At 35.7% G+C, this 17,719-nt stretch overlaps 1 protein-coding gene across 2 annotated transcripts in view; it reads right to left on the reverse strand.

Annotated features, from left to right (window-relative positions):
* The window catches only part of SLC16A7 (solute carrier family 16 member 7), a 159,565-nt gene that overhangs the window by 99,764 nt on the left and 42,082 nt on the right, over positions 1–17,719 (reverse strand). Inside the window, exons 2-3 of one of the 2 annotated variants that reach the window (XM_060164716.1) lie at positions 14,274–14,434; positions 2,333–2,430 (exon numbers count right to left, since the gene is read on the reverse strand). The exons of the other annotated variant lie outside the window; for it this stretch is intronic. The gene's annotated coding sequence lies outside the window, so the exon portion shown is untranslated. The remainder of the gene's footprint in view (positions 1–2,332; positions 2,431–14,273; positions 14,435–17,719) is intronic. 2 annotated transcript variants of the gene reach the window in all.

A 17,719-nucleotide genomic window follows, 5' to 3' on the forward strand; every position in this document is an offset into this window, starting at 1 on the left:
TAAATTATGAAATTGACAGAATTTAGTTTCATTAAAATCCTTCTACCCCAAAAAAAGCATTCCCCCCAAGATTTTGGACACTTTCCTGTCTATCCATGAAAACCAAGACTGTGACCCTAGAGAATACAGTATTTAAGGAATAAAAGTAATAATAACAATAGCTAATATTTATATACCTCCTACTATGTGCCAAGTACTGTTCTAAGTACGTAACATAAATTAGCACAGTTCATTCTCACAGCAACCCTATGAAAAAGATGCTTTTTACTGTCTTTGCTTCACAGACGAAAAGTCGAACGCTCTGGCAGGTCATAATTACAGGCATACCTCAGCAATATTGCAGATTCAGTTCCAGACCACCATAATAAAGCGAATATCAAAATAAAGCAAGTCACATAAATTTTTTGGTGTCCTAGCACACATAAAATTTATGTTTACACTATACTGTAGTCCATTAAGTGTGCAATAATAGCATTATGTCTAAAAAATGTACATACCTTAATTAAAAACTACTTCATTGCTAAAAAATTCTGATCATCATCTGAGCCTTTAGTGAGTTGTAATCATTTTGCTGGTGAAGAGTTTGAAATGTTACAAAAACTACCAATATGTGACACAGAGTTACAAAGTGAGCAAATGCTGTTGGAAAAATGGTGCCCAGGCTTGCTTGATGCAGGGTTGCCACAAATCTTCAATTTGAAAAAAAATGCAATATCTGGGAATCTCAATAAAGTACAACACAGTAAAACAAAGTATGCCTGTAGTAAGAATCAGAGCCAGAATGTCAGCTCATATACTCAGGATCCATAGTCTGTGCTCTTAACTAATAAGGAATAGGCAAGGACAAGTCCGTTCCCTTAGTAAACCACGTATCCCAAAGGAACCATATGACATATTACAACCTACTTCAACAGTTATATGCTTAGCATGGGACAAAAAAATGAACACACCAAAGAGGCAAATCTCCCCATGACTGACTTCAGTCACCCTGGCATAAACCACTCTACTCTCAAGCTTCGTCACCTAATCTCACAGTGTCAGGCTGTATTAGCTTCTTATCGCAGCTGTAATAAACTACCACAAATGTACTGGCTTAAAACAATGCAAATTTATTATCTCAAAGCTCTGGAGGTCAGAAATCTCACTGGGCTAAAATCAGGGTGTTAGTGGGAGGCCAAGGGAACAATCTGTTTCCTTGCCTTTTCTAGTTCCTAAAAGCCACCCACATTCCTTGACTGTGGCTGCATTCCTCCATCTTCAAACCACCAACACTGGGCTGAATCCTTTTCATGCCATTTCTCTCATTTCTCAGGTCCCTGGTGATTACATTGGGCCCATACATACAATCAAGGATAATCACAAGGTCATCTGAATAGCAGCCTTACTTCTCCCTTGCCATGCAACATAACATTCACAGGGTGAAGGCATTAGGATGTGGGGAGCCACTATTCTGCCTACCACCTGGACATACGAAGATGTGTTCATGAACATGAGAATGAAGGCAGAATATAACCATATAGTTGGTCTAGGAACTGTTCTTGACAAACAGGTGATACAACTTCGTAAATTTATCACAATACTCATAATATAAAGTATGTAGCAATCCAAATGCAAAAAAGGAAATTCGGCCAATTAAATATAGTTTTTGAAAAGAGCATAGACTGGTTATTAAGAACATCTGACTTCAAATTCTCTCTGTTACTAGTTATACAGCCTTGAACAAGACACTGACAGTGCTGAGGGTCAGTTTTCTCATCTGCACAGTGGGGATAATAATCCCTGACCTCCTTTACACCAGGATTGTTTTGAGGGTCAAGTTAGATTAAATCTTTGTGAGTAATAAAGAGTATGTATCAATACAAATAACATATGAATACGAGAACTCCCAACATAAACATTTTTGTTCAAAATATAGTTATTTTTTAAAGGGTGCAAATGACAAAGATAATAATAAAAGTATATACCTAAAGCCTCCACCTTTATTTTAAAACCTGCATTCATATTAGTAATAATAACATAATATAATTATTATTATTGAAATTTACTACTTTTATAATATCCTTTCAGTGAAGGAAGTCCGTATATTTAGCTCTATTTTATATACAGAGAAACTGAAGCTTAATCTCTTGACCAAGATCACACAGAATATAGACTCATAGAAGGACTAAAAGCTAAAAGTGCCAACTTTGAAATCCGTTCTAGTTTTGAAAATGGATTTAAACACCAGCCAAGCTAACATTCCCGTTCACATTAAGATCCACCAGTTCCACAGCGGCATGACTTAGAATGACTCAGACAGAAGAAAACGTTATTATACACTGAGGGTACTCACAAAGCAGCTCTATTGGCACAGAGTCCTAGAGTCCTTTGGTTTCCAAGATTCCTGTGTCTAAGGTTTCACAGGAAAGCATCACATCTTAAAAGTGACTCCTAAAAGAATGAAAGAATAATCACCCAAATATCGAGATGCATGATAAAAAGAAAAATGAAAAAGGTATCCAACTCCATCTCTGAAAGAGTTGATAGCATGTAGCTTTCTCTTGCACTGGCTGAAATTGCTGTTTGCCTTTTCTAAATCTCCAAGGTTTTATTTCAAGGCCCTCTTTAGATATGGACAGACTGTTTAGTTAAATTACTTCATATCACCACTAACCCGTCATAACTATGGTGACTGCCTTTATTTGTGCCTGCCTTTATATTTTCTGTCCTAAGTCATATTTCCCAAAGTGTAGAGGAATTCCTGTGGAAACATCAAAGAGATTCACTTCAGCCCAAAGTATCTGGGACTTCAAAACAAACAATAACTTGTCTTTAACTTTTGCGAGGCTTTTCTTTCCACTTTTGGTAGGATGATAAATAAATGTGTGTGTATGTGTATGTTTATAAATCAATAACTTGAAATTTTTACATAAATTCATTAAGGCTATTTACATTAAATGTATTAATTTGAAAACTGAAGAGAATTTCAGTAAGATTATTAAGCTCTAACAATAAATCAGAAAAATTTGAAAACGATCGTCAAAATTTGACCATCAATTCTTTGTATGTTCTTTGATTATATAGACCTTAAGACAAGTTTTTGACTTCTCTGTCCAATCCCCTTACCTGGAAAAAAAAAGGAGATGTAGTAGTATTTAACTCAGAATCATGACTACTAAATTAAGTCAGTTAATATTTTGTAAAATACTAGCATAGTGTTTGGCAACAAAATAAGAAGAAGAAAAAGAAGAATATAATAAGAACTATTATTATTATCAGTAGTTGGTACTTGAAACAATGAAAAATATTAGTTTATATAGATGAATAAATATTAGATCCTTGCTTATTCCTGACTTGAAAAATATGAGATTTATTTACATACATAAGTCCTATTTGTCTTATTATTAACCAATATAATTAATCAACTTTTAGATATGATCCAGAGAAATCAGATTGTTTTACAGAGTACGGTGTAGCGCAAAGATTATTGAAATATATTTCACAGGAGCAAAGACTAAGAGGAGAGAACAGAGATAATACAATGTCACTGAGATAGCACTTGCAATGTTACCTGGTTTGACCGGAGAACTTTGTCATTGTAGTCTAAAACGGAAGGAATTTCAGACTGGCAGTCAATCTGCTTACTGTGGAAGTTCCAAGACTATAAAAAGCAGACTATGTACATATAACTGTCTCATTTAGTAAATATCTCATGAAAATTTGTCAGTTCTATAATATATGTGAAGAACTTCCTTGTAGTGACAATTAAATTTATTTGAATTTAGAATCAATATTAAAATATATTTTACAAAATTACTGGTATTATTATACCACAATAAGTAAAATTTATGTAATATAGTTAACATGTTTAAGGACATAACATCTTACTACACTTAATTTTTTGCTTCAGTGACTACCACTGAAATACATAATTTTGAATTCATTTCATGTGTAGATACAATGATATATTGGTATTATTTGAGTAATTCACTATTTACCCCATGCCCCAAAAGCAATGTCTCTCATATTTTGATTCTCATGTGAGATAAAATAATGTTACTAACATTTGAGAATAATGAGATAAGGAAGTTTTCTTTCTTTCTTTTGTATCTTAACTGTAAACTTATTTTAACAGTTTGAGTTTAGAAATTCCCTGATTTGACTCTAGAACATCAGAGTACCAGAATTATCTTAATTTACAGTATTTTGTTGTGAAAAATAGGGCAGAAAAAGTTTTCTCATTTGCTTTATTGTGTACTTTTACTATTATTATTTTTTAAAACAGAAACAGGCCACAGACCTTAAAAGGTACGTGCTTGTGAGCTGATATGTGTAAAAAAAAAAAGGACTAATTTGACAGTCATGTGATCATATCCATTAAATAAACACTTTTTTTTTTTTTTAAAGAGAGGTAGTTAAAATGAAATAAAATGCTTTCTATTTGTTTTGGCATGCCTTTTGACCTTCTGAGTAAACTTCACCTTGTACAAAAGTTAGTATATGTGACCTTCTGAAACATGAATGGCTAAATCACAGAGAAGTTTGACAAAGGCTTTTACTTATTGAAAAAAACAATTTGTGTTATAGGTCCCTTACTATAAAACCAATACCCAAAACTTAGCGCACTTCTAGGAAAGTCCAGAAGCTAAAAGAAATTCCTTGATCCATTATAGTGAAAATCAATACAAACAAGAAAAGGAAGTAAAAAAAAACCCAGGAATCTCTCAGCCCCTGGAAGGTTATATTAATTTCCAATCTCTTATCCAATTATCAGGTAGAAAAAATATAATTTTTTAATTCTGTAATTTCAGAGGCCATTATTTAGGTGGTTTAAATGGCCATACTTTTTAGAAAGAACCAACAGCTAATTCAGTATTTTAATACTTCATGGTGTCATGAAGTTCTATGTCTGGTGTACAGTCATCTCATAATTAATTAACTTAGGAATTTTTATTGCAACTAAAATACATTACCCAGGGTTCATGATCTTATTTTTATAAAGGTTCTTATTAAAGGGGCTAAGAAGTGTGATGTAGAGGAGGAAAATATATCATTCATGTTTACACATGGTTGGTTACTACCGAGTGATAAAAATTACATTAGTTAAAATAGGTAAATTTATTGATATACTTGACAAAATGGACAAAAAGCCCTCCAAAAATAAGAAGCTATTTTAGAAAACATAGCAGAGCTAAAAAGCAAATTTAGTACTATGCAAATCCACATTCAAATTTTCAGAAGAAACAGCAGATAAACCTACTCTTCTAGGAGAGAGTTTTCCCCTTTAACTTAATAGCATCATCCAATCATATTTGGAAATATTCAGTGTTCATTAGGGCTTAAGAAAAAGTTCCTTGAATGAATTATTCACGAATACTTCAATCATAATTCCAAACTTTATGATAGTAGTTAGCATTAGCAATAAAGCAAAAAATAACTGAGAACCCACCTACTATTTTCTTTTAATTCTCTTTCTCCTTTCCTTTCCTCACAAGCAGAAAGCATGTTTGTTTTGGAAGCAAACAGCAAACAGTACAAAAGGAGAACTTGAGTGATTAATGATCAAAGCAAAAATGTAGAATCACATCAGCTGACAAGGGGCTGACTGACCAAGGTTGTAGAATGTGAAGGCATTAGGACAAAGCTAAAGAATAAGCCCTTCTTATTCAAAGGGTGAGCTTTGAAAGTCACAGGAGGCAGATTCTCCAAAGCCTTGTAATATACAACTACAAAAACACTATCTACAGCTACTGTAAGTAGCCATTTTCATGGCCGACTTCAAGAAATTCTATTGCACTCCTTAATAAGTAGTATAACCTAAAATCTGTAAACAAGTACAACAAAATTACATAATTCAAGGAAATGACTTAAACCATCTTAGAATAAACATAAAGTGAGAAGACAGAAGAACAGAAATTTGTGATTGCAGAACTTTAGCAAAAATATTGATGCACAATTCTTGCTCACGTATCTTTGTTATGGAGATGTAAATCACCAGCCTGATAATTGAGAAGTCAAAAATGAAAGAAAGTTGATCAGTATTGAAAACAAATATAATTTCTTTAAGTATTGTATTGAAAATTAACCATGAAGCAGGTTGAAGCCAAACCACATGGCAAAAGCATGTCTTAATCAGTTTGTCTTGTTGGTGTCACCATACTTTTATGATGCATGTGGAGGTGGCTATGAGGGGGCTGGCATGGGGAAATGTGAAGAAAGCAAAATGTATAGGAGCTCCTATTAGCTGCTGTCTTCCCTACAGCCAAATTTACATGTATCTTTTCTTCTGTGGAACAAAGTGTACACCAGACGCTTTAGCAATATTATTTTTACATATGATTAGGGTGGACACATATGATGTGGTGTCCTGAACAAGGTGCTTCCAAGACCTCCAGCTAGATGCAGTGTAAGTGACCAAGGGCACAATCTGCTGAGCTCTGAAACCCTTTGCTGGATTTGCACAGAATCCACACTTCCCACAGGCTGCTCCCAGCCTGCACCTGAGCACAGCAGGGCCATGAAAGCAGATGGTTCCTGGGATATACATGACTCCTCTGATGACTGATTTTGCCTGGGGGGGCTTCCACATAGCATTGCCTGATATATGTTGGGTGTTCAATACTTATCTTTGGGGAAAATAAACCATTGTTATTATTGAGTTGTGAAAGCCCTGATTACTGCATAAACATCAAAAATTAAACTCTGTGTGAAACTTAGTGTTAAGATGATTTTTCAGCTTCCTAATGCAATTCCAGGAAGTTGAAGTACAGCAAATATGTTAGAAAACTACAGAGAGACAGAGTTTTGTTCCATGTAAATATAACCTCTGATAGCTAGAGGTGTCTAAAAGTTAAATGGGCTGCTGCAATCCTCTCAATTACTCTTTGATAATACTAGCATTCCCATTTTATAGAACAGGGAACATTAGGCTTGGAGAAGCCAAGTTTTCAGGGTTACACAATTTTAGGGGCAGGAGCCAACATTCCAACCTCAATTTTGCTCACTCTTTCCACAACTACCATACAGTTAGAAGATATATCTTTCATAAAAAGACCCTGAGACGAAGTGAGAGAGTGGCATGGACATGTATACACTACCAAATGTAAAATAGATAGCTAGTGGGAAGCAGCTGTACAGCACAGGGAGATCAGCACAGTGCTTTGTGACCACCTAGAGGGGTGGGATAGGGAGGGTGGGAGGGAGATTCAAGAGAGAGGAGATATGGGGAATATATGTATATGTATAGCTGATTCACTTTGTTATACAGGAGAAATTAGCACTCCACTGTAAAACAATTATACTCCAATAAAGATGTTAAAAAAAAAAAAAGACCTTGAATGCTTGCATTGATGAGTGGATGCACTATGTGATGTGTAAAAACACTTGCAGTGCTAAAATCTGATGAATTTTTGGAGAAAATCCACTTGAGGATGTTGTATCTACTTTATTTTCTATAAGCCACCTTTCTTTTCCATACATTTTGGAAAAAGTAAATCTACAGACCCCATTTATATTTCTTAATTTGTGTTACAGTTATTCAAGTGCTTAGGTAAGACTATGTTGTTTTTAAATATAGCAATAGAAATTAATATCATTAAGTAGGAACCTGTCCTAATAATCAAAAGATGATGATATACAATCCTAAACACTAAATATTAATGCAGTGTGATGCTTTGAATAAGTGAAATATTAGAAAAATATGCCTAAGTAATATGTACTAATATCAATATTAGATTTTTTAAGTAAAATATTATTAAGCAGGTGACAGAACCAGAAGCATAAATCCAGTTATTTTTAATCCAGGTCTTATATTGAACGACCGACCAGCAAGGTACCTCCATCAGCTCAACACCTACAGAACTTTGGACAGCACCACACTCAGCTCAAATATTAATGCGGCTGAAGTCAAATCATGGCACTATTTGGAATCAAAATAGATAAACACCTTTAAACCAAAGCTCCATTTACAAATTTGAAGCCATCAAATTCCACTGATGCCTCTGTCTCTCATACTCTCAGGTCCTAAATTAACTGTTTCCTCTAATCACTAATCCTCTTTCTCAGTCTCATACTCACACAACTACACTATTTTTTCCTATTGGTTCATACTCTCCACCCTACCCCACCCCTCTTGATGTCCTTCCCAATATTTTTCACTGTATCCTCTAGAGCTCCCATTTTTTTCAAATAAATTTCCTTATTCCTAACCTAGACATTGCATTCTCTCCATGATCTTTTCTCCTTGAAGACCTGACTTATATTGAGTCCTCCTGAATACATGCTAATTCCATATCATTAGGTCCAGAACAGAGGCTCACCATAATCCTAGTTCCACTCTACATCTTATTGTCATTACTTTTTCAACTCATACAAAGAAATCTTTCTTCATTTAAGTTCATTTCATCAAGTTATATCATCCTGAAAACTAGGACTTATCATCCTTCAGATCATTTCTTCAAAATCCATTTCTCTTCACTCCAAAGTCTCACCATAATCAATACTGATCAATAATCATGCACTGTGATCAATAACCTAGCCAGAGAATCCACAACCTCCACTTCTACTCTCCTTTCAGTAACTCACTTCCAACTTGAAGCTAATGGGCACTCTGAATGCTTCTATCACTGGAGTCTTAAGCATTGACATTCCGATTCCCAATTAGCTTCCCATCTTTTATACAACACTAAAAACCTTATTTCCATCAATTCTGTCCTGGAATTTCCCTGAAATTTTCCACTGTTTTGACACTTACATCTTCTCCCAAACTATTAGCGCTTTATAACCTCAATTTTTTTTCTACTCAGCTGCAATGTTGATCTTCATTCAAATCCTAGTTCTGCTTCTCATTGGTAAAATATCTTGGGAAAATTACTTAACAGGATTCTCAGTTTGTTTTTTAAAATGGGAATAATACTTATACTTCATAGGAAAGAAGGGAATAAATGTGGCAATGTCCGTAATGTACTAAGTACAATTCCTAGCACAATAAGCACTCAATAAATATTAATATCATCTATAATCATCAATGTTCTCAAGTCAACTTTGTCTTCTGGTAACAAGGAACCTGAAAATTCCAAAGTCAAAAATGGGCCCTACAATTAGAGTACTAAGTAGAGCTCTAAAAATATAGATTACATGCACAGACGGATGCCAATACACATTAATAGATTTCAGTTTTAGCAGGACTCTCAGTGCCTCTCCCAGTAAGCTTTTTTCACACCTCTTGGTACCTTCCTCTCCTTTCCAATACAGTTCTAAACAGCTTCCTCTCTCCTCAAGTTTCCTGACCACTCTGTCATCACCTGTGGTTAACCAGGCTTCTTATGTGCAAAGAAAATGAAAACCATCAGACCAGGCATGAAATCTCACAAATGTGTTCTTATCTGTGCACATTTCTGTATCTCTATTAATCCTTCATTCATTCCCTCCTGCCCTGGTAGTAGAGGTAAGCCCCTTCCTGGTCACCAAATAGGCCCTCACCTAATATACGATAAGTTCTTCTTGATCTTGGATGGTTTTGCCATCTGTTTTGACCCCTTCCCCCATCGTTCTCCTCTACTGTCACTTCTTGCCTTGCACTATATGTTCTAACAACACTGAATTAATTCAGTTTTCAGCTTAACCCATGCTGTTTCATACCTTCATGTTTTTACCGCCTTGGTAGAAATCAGTGCCTATCAAGGAATCCTTTTCTCACTTTTCTGTTAGCAAAGCTCCTATTTATTCCTCAAGACCCAACTTAACAATTCCTCTTTTGTGAGAGGAGGAAAGAAAGACAAGGGAGAGGATACTGAGAAGTACTGACAGGATAAGGAACTCTCAGGAAAGGTGATAATAGGGAAGACTTACAATACCTAGAGTTGATAGACAACAATGAGTTTCAATTATGATATCGGATTTCTTGCTTAACTTCTATCTTTAACATACATTTCCACTTAATTCATGAAAAGCATTTCAATGGCTCCCTGACAGCTAATAAATAGTCTCAAGCCTTTCAGATTTACAGATAATTACAAAAGTACCTCCAACTGTCAGGAAATTACCAGATTTCCATCGGTTTATGAACAGATTTTGAACGGAGAAGGCAGAAAGAAAAGTCAAACTACAACACACATTTGTTGGTGAGGAAAAAAACAACAGAGATCACTGACTTTGCTTTTTCTGCAATTTTCACAAATTCCTTAAGTGCCAGTTACTTATAACATCGTTATAACACAGGCCTAAGGTAACTTCTGAAATTGAAATTTAGGCTGTCATAACCTTTGAACTACAATAAAGGCAGGACCTAAGTTGCTATTAACATCTGGTTAAGTTTCACATTGTTTTGCCTTGCTTTGTTTGCCTTTTAAAAATGTTTTTGGTTGTTTGTTCTAGTTTGGCCATTCAGCTTTATTAGGTCTTAAATGATATAAATTCTCCTGTTCTACTGCTGTTTAGATTTTATGCCAAATGTTAGCAATACATGAAGCCAAATATTCAAACTTATCGAATACTCTCTCAATATGTCTAGTTCAAAATCTCCCACATACTCAGAGTTGCAGCAGGATAGATACTGCTTTCTAAAGGGCAGCGCAATAATCATCTTCATGTATATTTATTATCTTTTGTGAACAGATGTAGGTCATTGTAGAGAGAGTTCCAAAGTCACCTTCCAAAGCTGAAATACAGACATGACATTTGGTAAAGTTTCAAAACCTGTCAGGACCATTTTCTTCAATTCACCAAAATTCCCTTTGTACTGTCGAAAGACTGCTGTAAGAGCAATGTTTTCAAACTGTTCGGCTTGATTACACTGGTGTGGTACCACTTATCTAGAGCTATTTTAAGCATCTTCTTGAGTTACAGTAAGCTATATTGTAAATCTAATTACCTTTGCCCACAGGAAAGTAAGTACATGTGAACCCTGCTCTGTAATCTACTTAACAAAAGGCACTGTATTTTTCTTCATAGAATTTATCAAGATTGTTATTACATAGTTATTTATATTTCTAAATGCCTTTCTCTTCCACTATAAATTCCAAAAAAGCATGCAAATGTGTTTTATATGCAGTACCTTGCTCAGTGCCTAGAGAGACAATGAATGTTTGATGAATGAATAAATGAATGAATGAGTGACCACGTAAAAGATAACTAAATTATACACACTTATGCTTGACACTTTAAGCTCATGCTGAAAATGTATACGTACTTCAGGGACTCACTGGCGTATATGACAGTGTAGTGTAATGAGGCACAAACTTTCAATTCAAATGGAATGGATTGAATGCCAGATCTGGTATTTAATGAATTGTGTGATCAAAGACAAGTGGAATGAACTCTCTAACCCTCTGTTTTCTCATCTGTAAAATGTGAACAATTGCACTGGATTAAGTATTAAAGATAATGCATACCAAAGTATGCAGCACAGTCCATGACATGGAGCAAGGTCTTAATGTGGTGGGTAATGTCACTTATTAATATTTTATATAGATTTTAAGTGAATTATATGAATCTAAATTATCCAAGGGCTTTTAAAAATTGACAACATAAGTCTATTTTGAGCATATGCTAGCAGTGATAATTCATCAATAATTTACAGCATTAAAATGAATTTTCCTACACCTTCGTGTCTATTTTCCCAATTATTATAAAGTTTCAACAAGTTATTTTCAATTAAATTTCATCATTCTTTACTCGGTACACTCCTTGCAAATTCTTCATAATCATTCAAGAATCCCTCTCAATTGGTCCCCACAACCATAATCTGAGTTCATTGTCAGTTCAATTTTCTGGCCTAAATTGCATGCTCTTCCCTAATCAACTTTCATCTCATTATTGCCCCTATATTTCATAACTTCAGCGATTATCATAATGGAAAAAGTAATCATTGTTGAATTGTATTCTCCCTTCTGGACTATACCTTCTTTGAGGCTCTATCCTCTGCACAAAGAATTGGATCTAATCTTAATCCTTAATTTTTATTCATCCATTTATGGACATATACTGAGCATGATCTATGCTCTGTTCTGAATGTCTGTGTCTCCCAAAATTCTATGTTGAAGATCTAACACCTAAGATGATGGTATTAGGAGGTAGGGCCTTTGGAAGGTTATTAGAAATGGGATTAGGACCCTTATGAAAGAGCCTCCAGAAAGCTAGCTCACTTCCCCCACCATATGAGGATATAAGAAATCAGCGACCTGAAAGAGGGCCCTCACCTGACCATGTTGCACCCTGATCTCAGACTTCCAGCCTCCAGAACTATAAAAGATAAATTTCTGTTGTTTATAAGCTGCCCAGTCTGTGGTAGTTTGTTATAGCCACCTGAAAAGTCTCCGACAATCTTTGTGCCAGACACCGTGTTGGGTTAGATTGTTACAAACCAGAGCACGATAAAGTCTCTAGGATCAAAGAGCTCACAGACTAATTAGGGGATGCAAAGCTAGAAGTAAATAATTATGAAAAATGTGATAAAGGAAATAACTATGCTCATGGCTTTATGAAAACACTGAGAAATAACGATGTGCATGGCTTTATGATAATTAACCAGCCTCAGGTAAGTAAGGACAGGGACAGAATCCTAGAAAAAGCAATGTTTCTTAAAAGATAGAAAGGAACCAGTGACCTAAAAGGAAAAGGGGAAAGGCCATTCCAGGCCCAAGGGTCAGTATGAAGCAAAGAAACAAATGACAGTGTATTCACACGGGAAACGCTAAGACAGCAACTTTTGCAACTCTTGTCACATCAGTTCATAAAGTATTACTCCAGCACAAAAATGGGTAGGAAAGGTTTTATATTAGACTGTGTTTAAGTTAAAATAAATTAAGGTTACAATCTTAAAAATCTGTAAATTCAGGGCTTCCCTGGTGGCTCAGTGGTTAAGAATCTGCCGGCCAATGCAGGGGACACGGGTTCGAGCCCTGGTCTGGGAAGATCCCACATGCTGCGGAGCAACTAAGCCCGTGAGCCATAACTACTCAGCCTGTGCTCTAGAGCCCACGAGCCACAACTATTAAACCTGCGCTCTACAGCCCGTGAGCCACAACTACTGAGCCCCCGCGCCACAACTGCTGAAGCCCACGCACCTACAGCCCATGCTCTGCAACAAGAGAAGCCACTGCAATGAGAAGCCCGCGCACTGCAACGAAGAGTAGCCCCCGCCTGCTGCAACTAGAGAAAGCCCGCATGCAGCAACAAAGACCCAACTCAGCCAAAAATAAAATAAATAAATTTAATTTAAAAAGGAAACTGTAAATTCAAACATTTTTTTCTTAAAACACCATTTAAAGCAACATTAGGAAACGTCTGTTTTGTTAGACTTTTATTCAGTGTTTCAGGTTACTTGGATAGAATACCGATATTCCAAAATGGTGGACTATTAACATTACTGCACATCTTCCCACCAAACAAACTCTAAACTGCCTTCTTAGTAACATGTAGGAAAAGGCCAGAAAGGCTCTCTATAAAGAGAAACTGACACACATTGGAAAGCACAATTGATAATGGTTTATTAAGCCCTAGGCTGTAGAAAAGCCTTGGAATTGGCTCCCTCTTTTCACAAATGGAGAAAGTAAGAAACAATGATAACCGGTAATGTTTACCCATGCTAAAGTGACTCCCTGGAATAAAGGCAGAAAAGTTATAAAGGGAACATTAAAAAAAAAGAGACTAGCTTTATTTCTATTCTGACACATATATAATAAGAGCCCTAGAAACTATTGCACGGTTATAGAATAAATCTGGAACTATCAAAAAAATTTACTTTTTAATACAAAGAGTTTTGTGTCCCATAAGGGCAGGGTCTTCATTTTTGTTCGTCACATTTTCCCCATCTCAAGACAAGTACTAAGAATTATTTTTGAATGAATGAATAGTGCATGAGTGCATGTGATGTATAAGACTAGACTCAGGAGAATCTGGCAGAAAATCAACACACAATGTACTCTGCCCTAGTAGGGGATACAAACGGACAAATTAAAAGGATTGCTTTGTATGAGGTAAATTTTTTTAAAGTATCATAGGAATAAGGGGTTGGGGGAAATGGTCCTTTTAGCTAATGTGACTAGGGAAGGCCTCTGAGATGGAAGAGGTGGGTGCAGGATACAGATTTACCTAAGCAAATACTTTGTGTGTGCTATTTTACTACAACGTATCCTGGCAGCTACCACAGCTCCAATATAAAGGCAGAGAAAAAGCTTAAAGAGTTTATACACGATTGTTTCAAGTAATACGTGTATGTATATACAATCCACCTTTAAACAATGCAGAGGGGTTAGGTGCGCTGAGCTTCCATGCAGTTGGAAATCCCAGTGTACCTTATAGTCGGCCCTCTGTACCCGCAGTTCCTCTGTATCTGAGGTTCCGTATCCAGATTCAACCAACCACAGATTGTGTAGTGCTCTAGTATGTATTTATTGAAAAAAATCCCTGTAGAAGTGGACCAGCGCAGTTCAAATCCCTGTTGTTCAAGGGTCAACTGTAAAAATAAACAAACAAACAAACATATACTAAAAATTTTTCTATACAAATGTTGCCCTCAGTGTTTTGTTCAACTAGAAACCTTTGTAGACTTCTCAATTTGCCCATGTAAGTCATTTTTCATACATGCAGCTCCTCTCAAAAAACCCGTACAACGGAAGTTTAAAGGTTTCTGAGGAGACTTTGCCTAAGCACCAATATATTCTTTTTAAAATTTTCTTTTTTTTTTTTTTCTTTTTGAGAAGACATTTAGAATACCAGGCTCTCTATTAGGTTGCCAAGATGAAAGGGGTATTTTCAGTTGCTAATACACAGCAGCACTTGTTTTTGATAGGGGCTGCCAATGACTTTCATTACATCTGTCAGTCAAATAGTAAAAAAGAAAAAAAAAATCATTGAAATAAATCCTACACAATTGCAAACATTTGGCATGATAAATGGCTTTAGTAGCCAACGGTGGCATCGATCCTTGTGCTATCTGGGTAGATGGAATGCAAGAGTATTTTAGAGAAAGCACTACATTATTTTCAGAATCTCAGTCATTTAATTTCTTGTAGAAAATGAAAAGAACAATCTCAATGTTTGGAAAAATGAAATTCTAAGGTATTTTTTTCTGTCAGAGTGCAGAGTTCAAGTTAACACATTATTTCCAATGACAAAAAAGGGACAGTCACCAAAATTTAAATAGAATGTATAAGTTGCAATCATGAAATCTACCCTCCCCCAAAAGTCAAATATTAAAAACAAAGAGTAAATCACAAATTTCCTTTCGGTCTGCTTACAAATTGCATAAGTCTAATGCCTCCTTCGTTTCTAGCAGTATTTCTGAGTTTCCTTACAAGCATTTAAATTTGGCACAAGGCTGAAACATGGGTTAGCATCTGCTGATGTTGCATTTAGTAGAAATGTGAATTTTAAGCCCACGATGAGAATGAGCCAGTGACAATGGCTGCCATTCTTTGTTGGCAACACTGTCTTTTCCTACATCACTTCGGTCGTACAGCATGGTTTCAACTCCCTCACTATCACAAAGAGTTTGGGTTGTAGTTTTGGGTTGTTTTTGTGTTTGTTTTATTGCATATAAACAGTAATATCTGTAAGAACATTATAAGAGGAGGGATAAGACAGGAGCACAACAATACACTGTAGCAGACAAAAACTAACAGAGCAAACTAAAGACTAATTTCCAGGATAGGGAATGATAAAATCAAAGAAAGATGGTAAGAACTGCAAGAGCATTATGAAAAATTAGCTTTCAAATCCTGGACCAAGTCTTGGAGTTGCTAAGAATCTTTGGAAAACAAAACCAACTTTTTTTTTTTTTTTTTTTTTTGCGGTACGCGGGCCTCTCACTGCTGTGGCCTCTCCCGTTGCGGAGCACAGGCTCCGGACGCGCAGGCTCAGTGGCCATGGCTCACGGGCCCAGCCGCTCCGCGGCATGTGGGATCTTCCTGGACCGGGGCACGAACCTGTGTCCCCTGCATCAGCAGGTGGACTCTCAACCACTGCGCCACCAGGGAAGCCCCAACATATTTTTTAAAGGCTTCAAGGTCAGAGCCCATGAGCCTAAAGGATTATAAAATTTGGTCAGGTATGTATTACTTAGTTGATACTTCCCAATGATAGATAAAAACTGGACTGGATTGCAAACTACCAAATCAGTATTTGAAGCTGAAAACAGAACTATGCTAATTCAGATCATGTCAACAACCAAGGTATAATGCAACTCATGTATTAATAGATAAGGTACAGAAATATGAACACATGAAAATACTTTTGCTGTTCTTATAATTTGATATTCATACAAGTACTTAATACTATGTTTCCTATGTTAATTATAAGCAAACACAGTTATCAGAGATTCTAGTCCACTTTTTTAGAAACATATAAACTTTTTTTCCTAAAAGATTATCATGGAAGAGGTTTTAATATTTATACTTGATGTACTGAGAAACTATTTAAGTAATGCTTAATTCTAAGACATCCGAGAATTACTTGCAGAATATTTAAAAATTAAGAGTCAGGATCTGTCTTTTCTTGGGCCAACCACTAACAAGCTATGTGAATTTGGAAAATTTAGTTAACCTTCTGAAAGTCAAAGTTTCTTCCTTTCCAAAATAGAAATACTTCATAGGTCATTGAAATAATAAAATGATATACTACTTGCAGACAGCTTAGCACTTGATAACACACAGCACTATCAATTATATTTCTTTCAGAAAAAGTTATTAACCCACTGAAATGCAACAGAAAAGGAAGTACTATTAAAAACTTTATTTTTAAAATTCTTCCTCCATCCAGAATTGTAGTTCCTATAAAACAAGAATCACAAGATTGGAAAATAATGGCAACTTAAAAAATAAAAGGCAATGACCACGATAATAGAATACATTCCTATTTTTAGGGGAATGCCAAGAAAGAAAGAAGAAGGAGGAAACGGAGAAATAGAATGATAAAAGAGCAGGGAGGCAAAGAGGTGGAAATGACTAGTCACTATAAAATATCAGATAATTGTTGTATTAAAAGTATTTGGGGAAAAAATTCTCTTGTCGCCAAATGCATTCTGTTAGTGTCCTTTGAGCCCGAGACATTTATGTGGGTATTACAGATTCACATTTAGTGGTATCCTAAGTTTATGCACTTTTAACAGTTTTTAATATTTGTGACACATTTCTTCCTTTGTCTTCCAATGTGCACCCAAAGAGATCAGAATGGGAGCTGCTTCTTTTACTAAGGGCAATCTGAGGTTGAAACAAAGATAACCTTTCTACTAAACCAGAAAAGACCACGTTTACAATTACGCGGTGTGACCTGGTGATAGTTTCTTCTTTAATACTCAAAAGGTAGAAGCTGACTATTCTTAACCATGGTCTCCATTTTCTATATAAAGAAATGAGCAAAGAGGTCAGTGGTACTTGACTAGCACAGATCCATTTTGGAAACAGGAACAAAATTTTCTAAGTTTTCAAAATCAGGAATTATTTTCTCACAATCTACATATTATCTGAAAAATAATGTCAGGTCTATGCGCTCAGAGAGTAACATTTGGATTAACACAGTGTGTTTGATGCTACGTGAAAGCTGAAATCTCTCTTAAATCCATGCAATCAAATTCATAATATAATACATATCCAAAGTGTGTACTTCTTGTTAAATTAATTAAACAGGGCGGCCGTTAGACTGTGGTGGCCGTAATGCTGCGGAGGTCTATGTAAGCAAACAAAATCTATGCTTGTGAGTGCCTCACGGTTATGAAATCAAAACACTAAAGACAACCAATCAC

This window comes from Lagenorhynchus albirostris, chromosome 11 (genome assembly GCF_949774975.1).
Source record: "Lagenorhynchus albirostris chromosome 11, mLagAlb1.1, whole genome shotgun sequence".
NCBI classification, from domain to species: Eukaryota; Metazoa; Chordata; class Mammalia; order Artiodactyla; family Delphinidae; genus Lagenorhynchus; species Lagenorhynchus albirostris.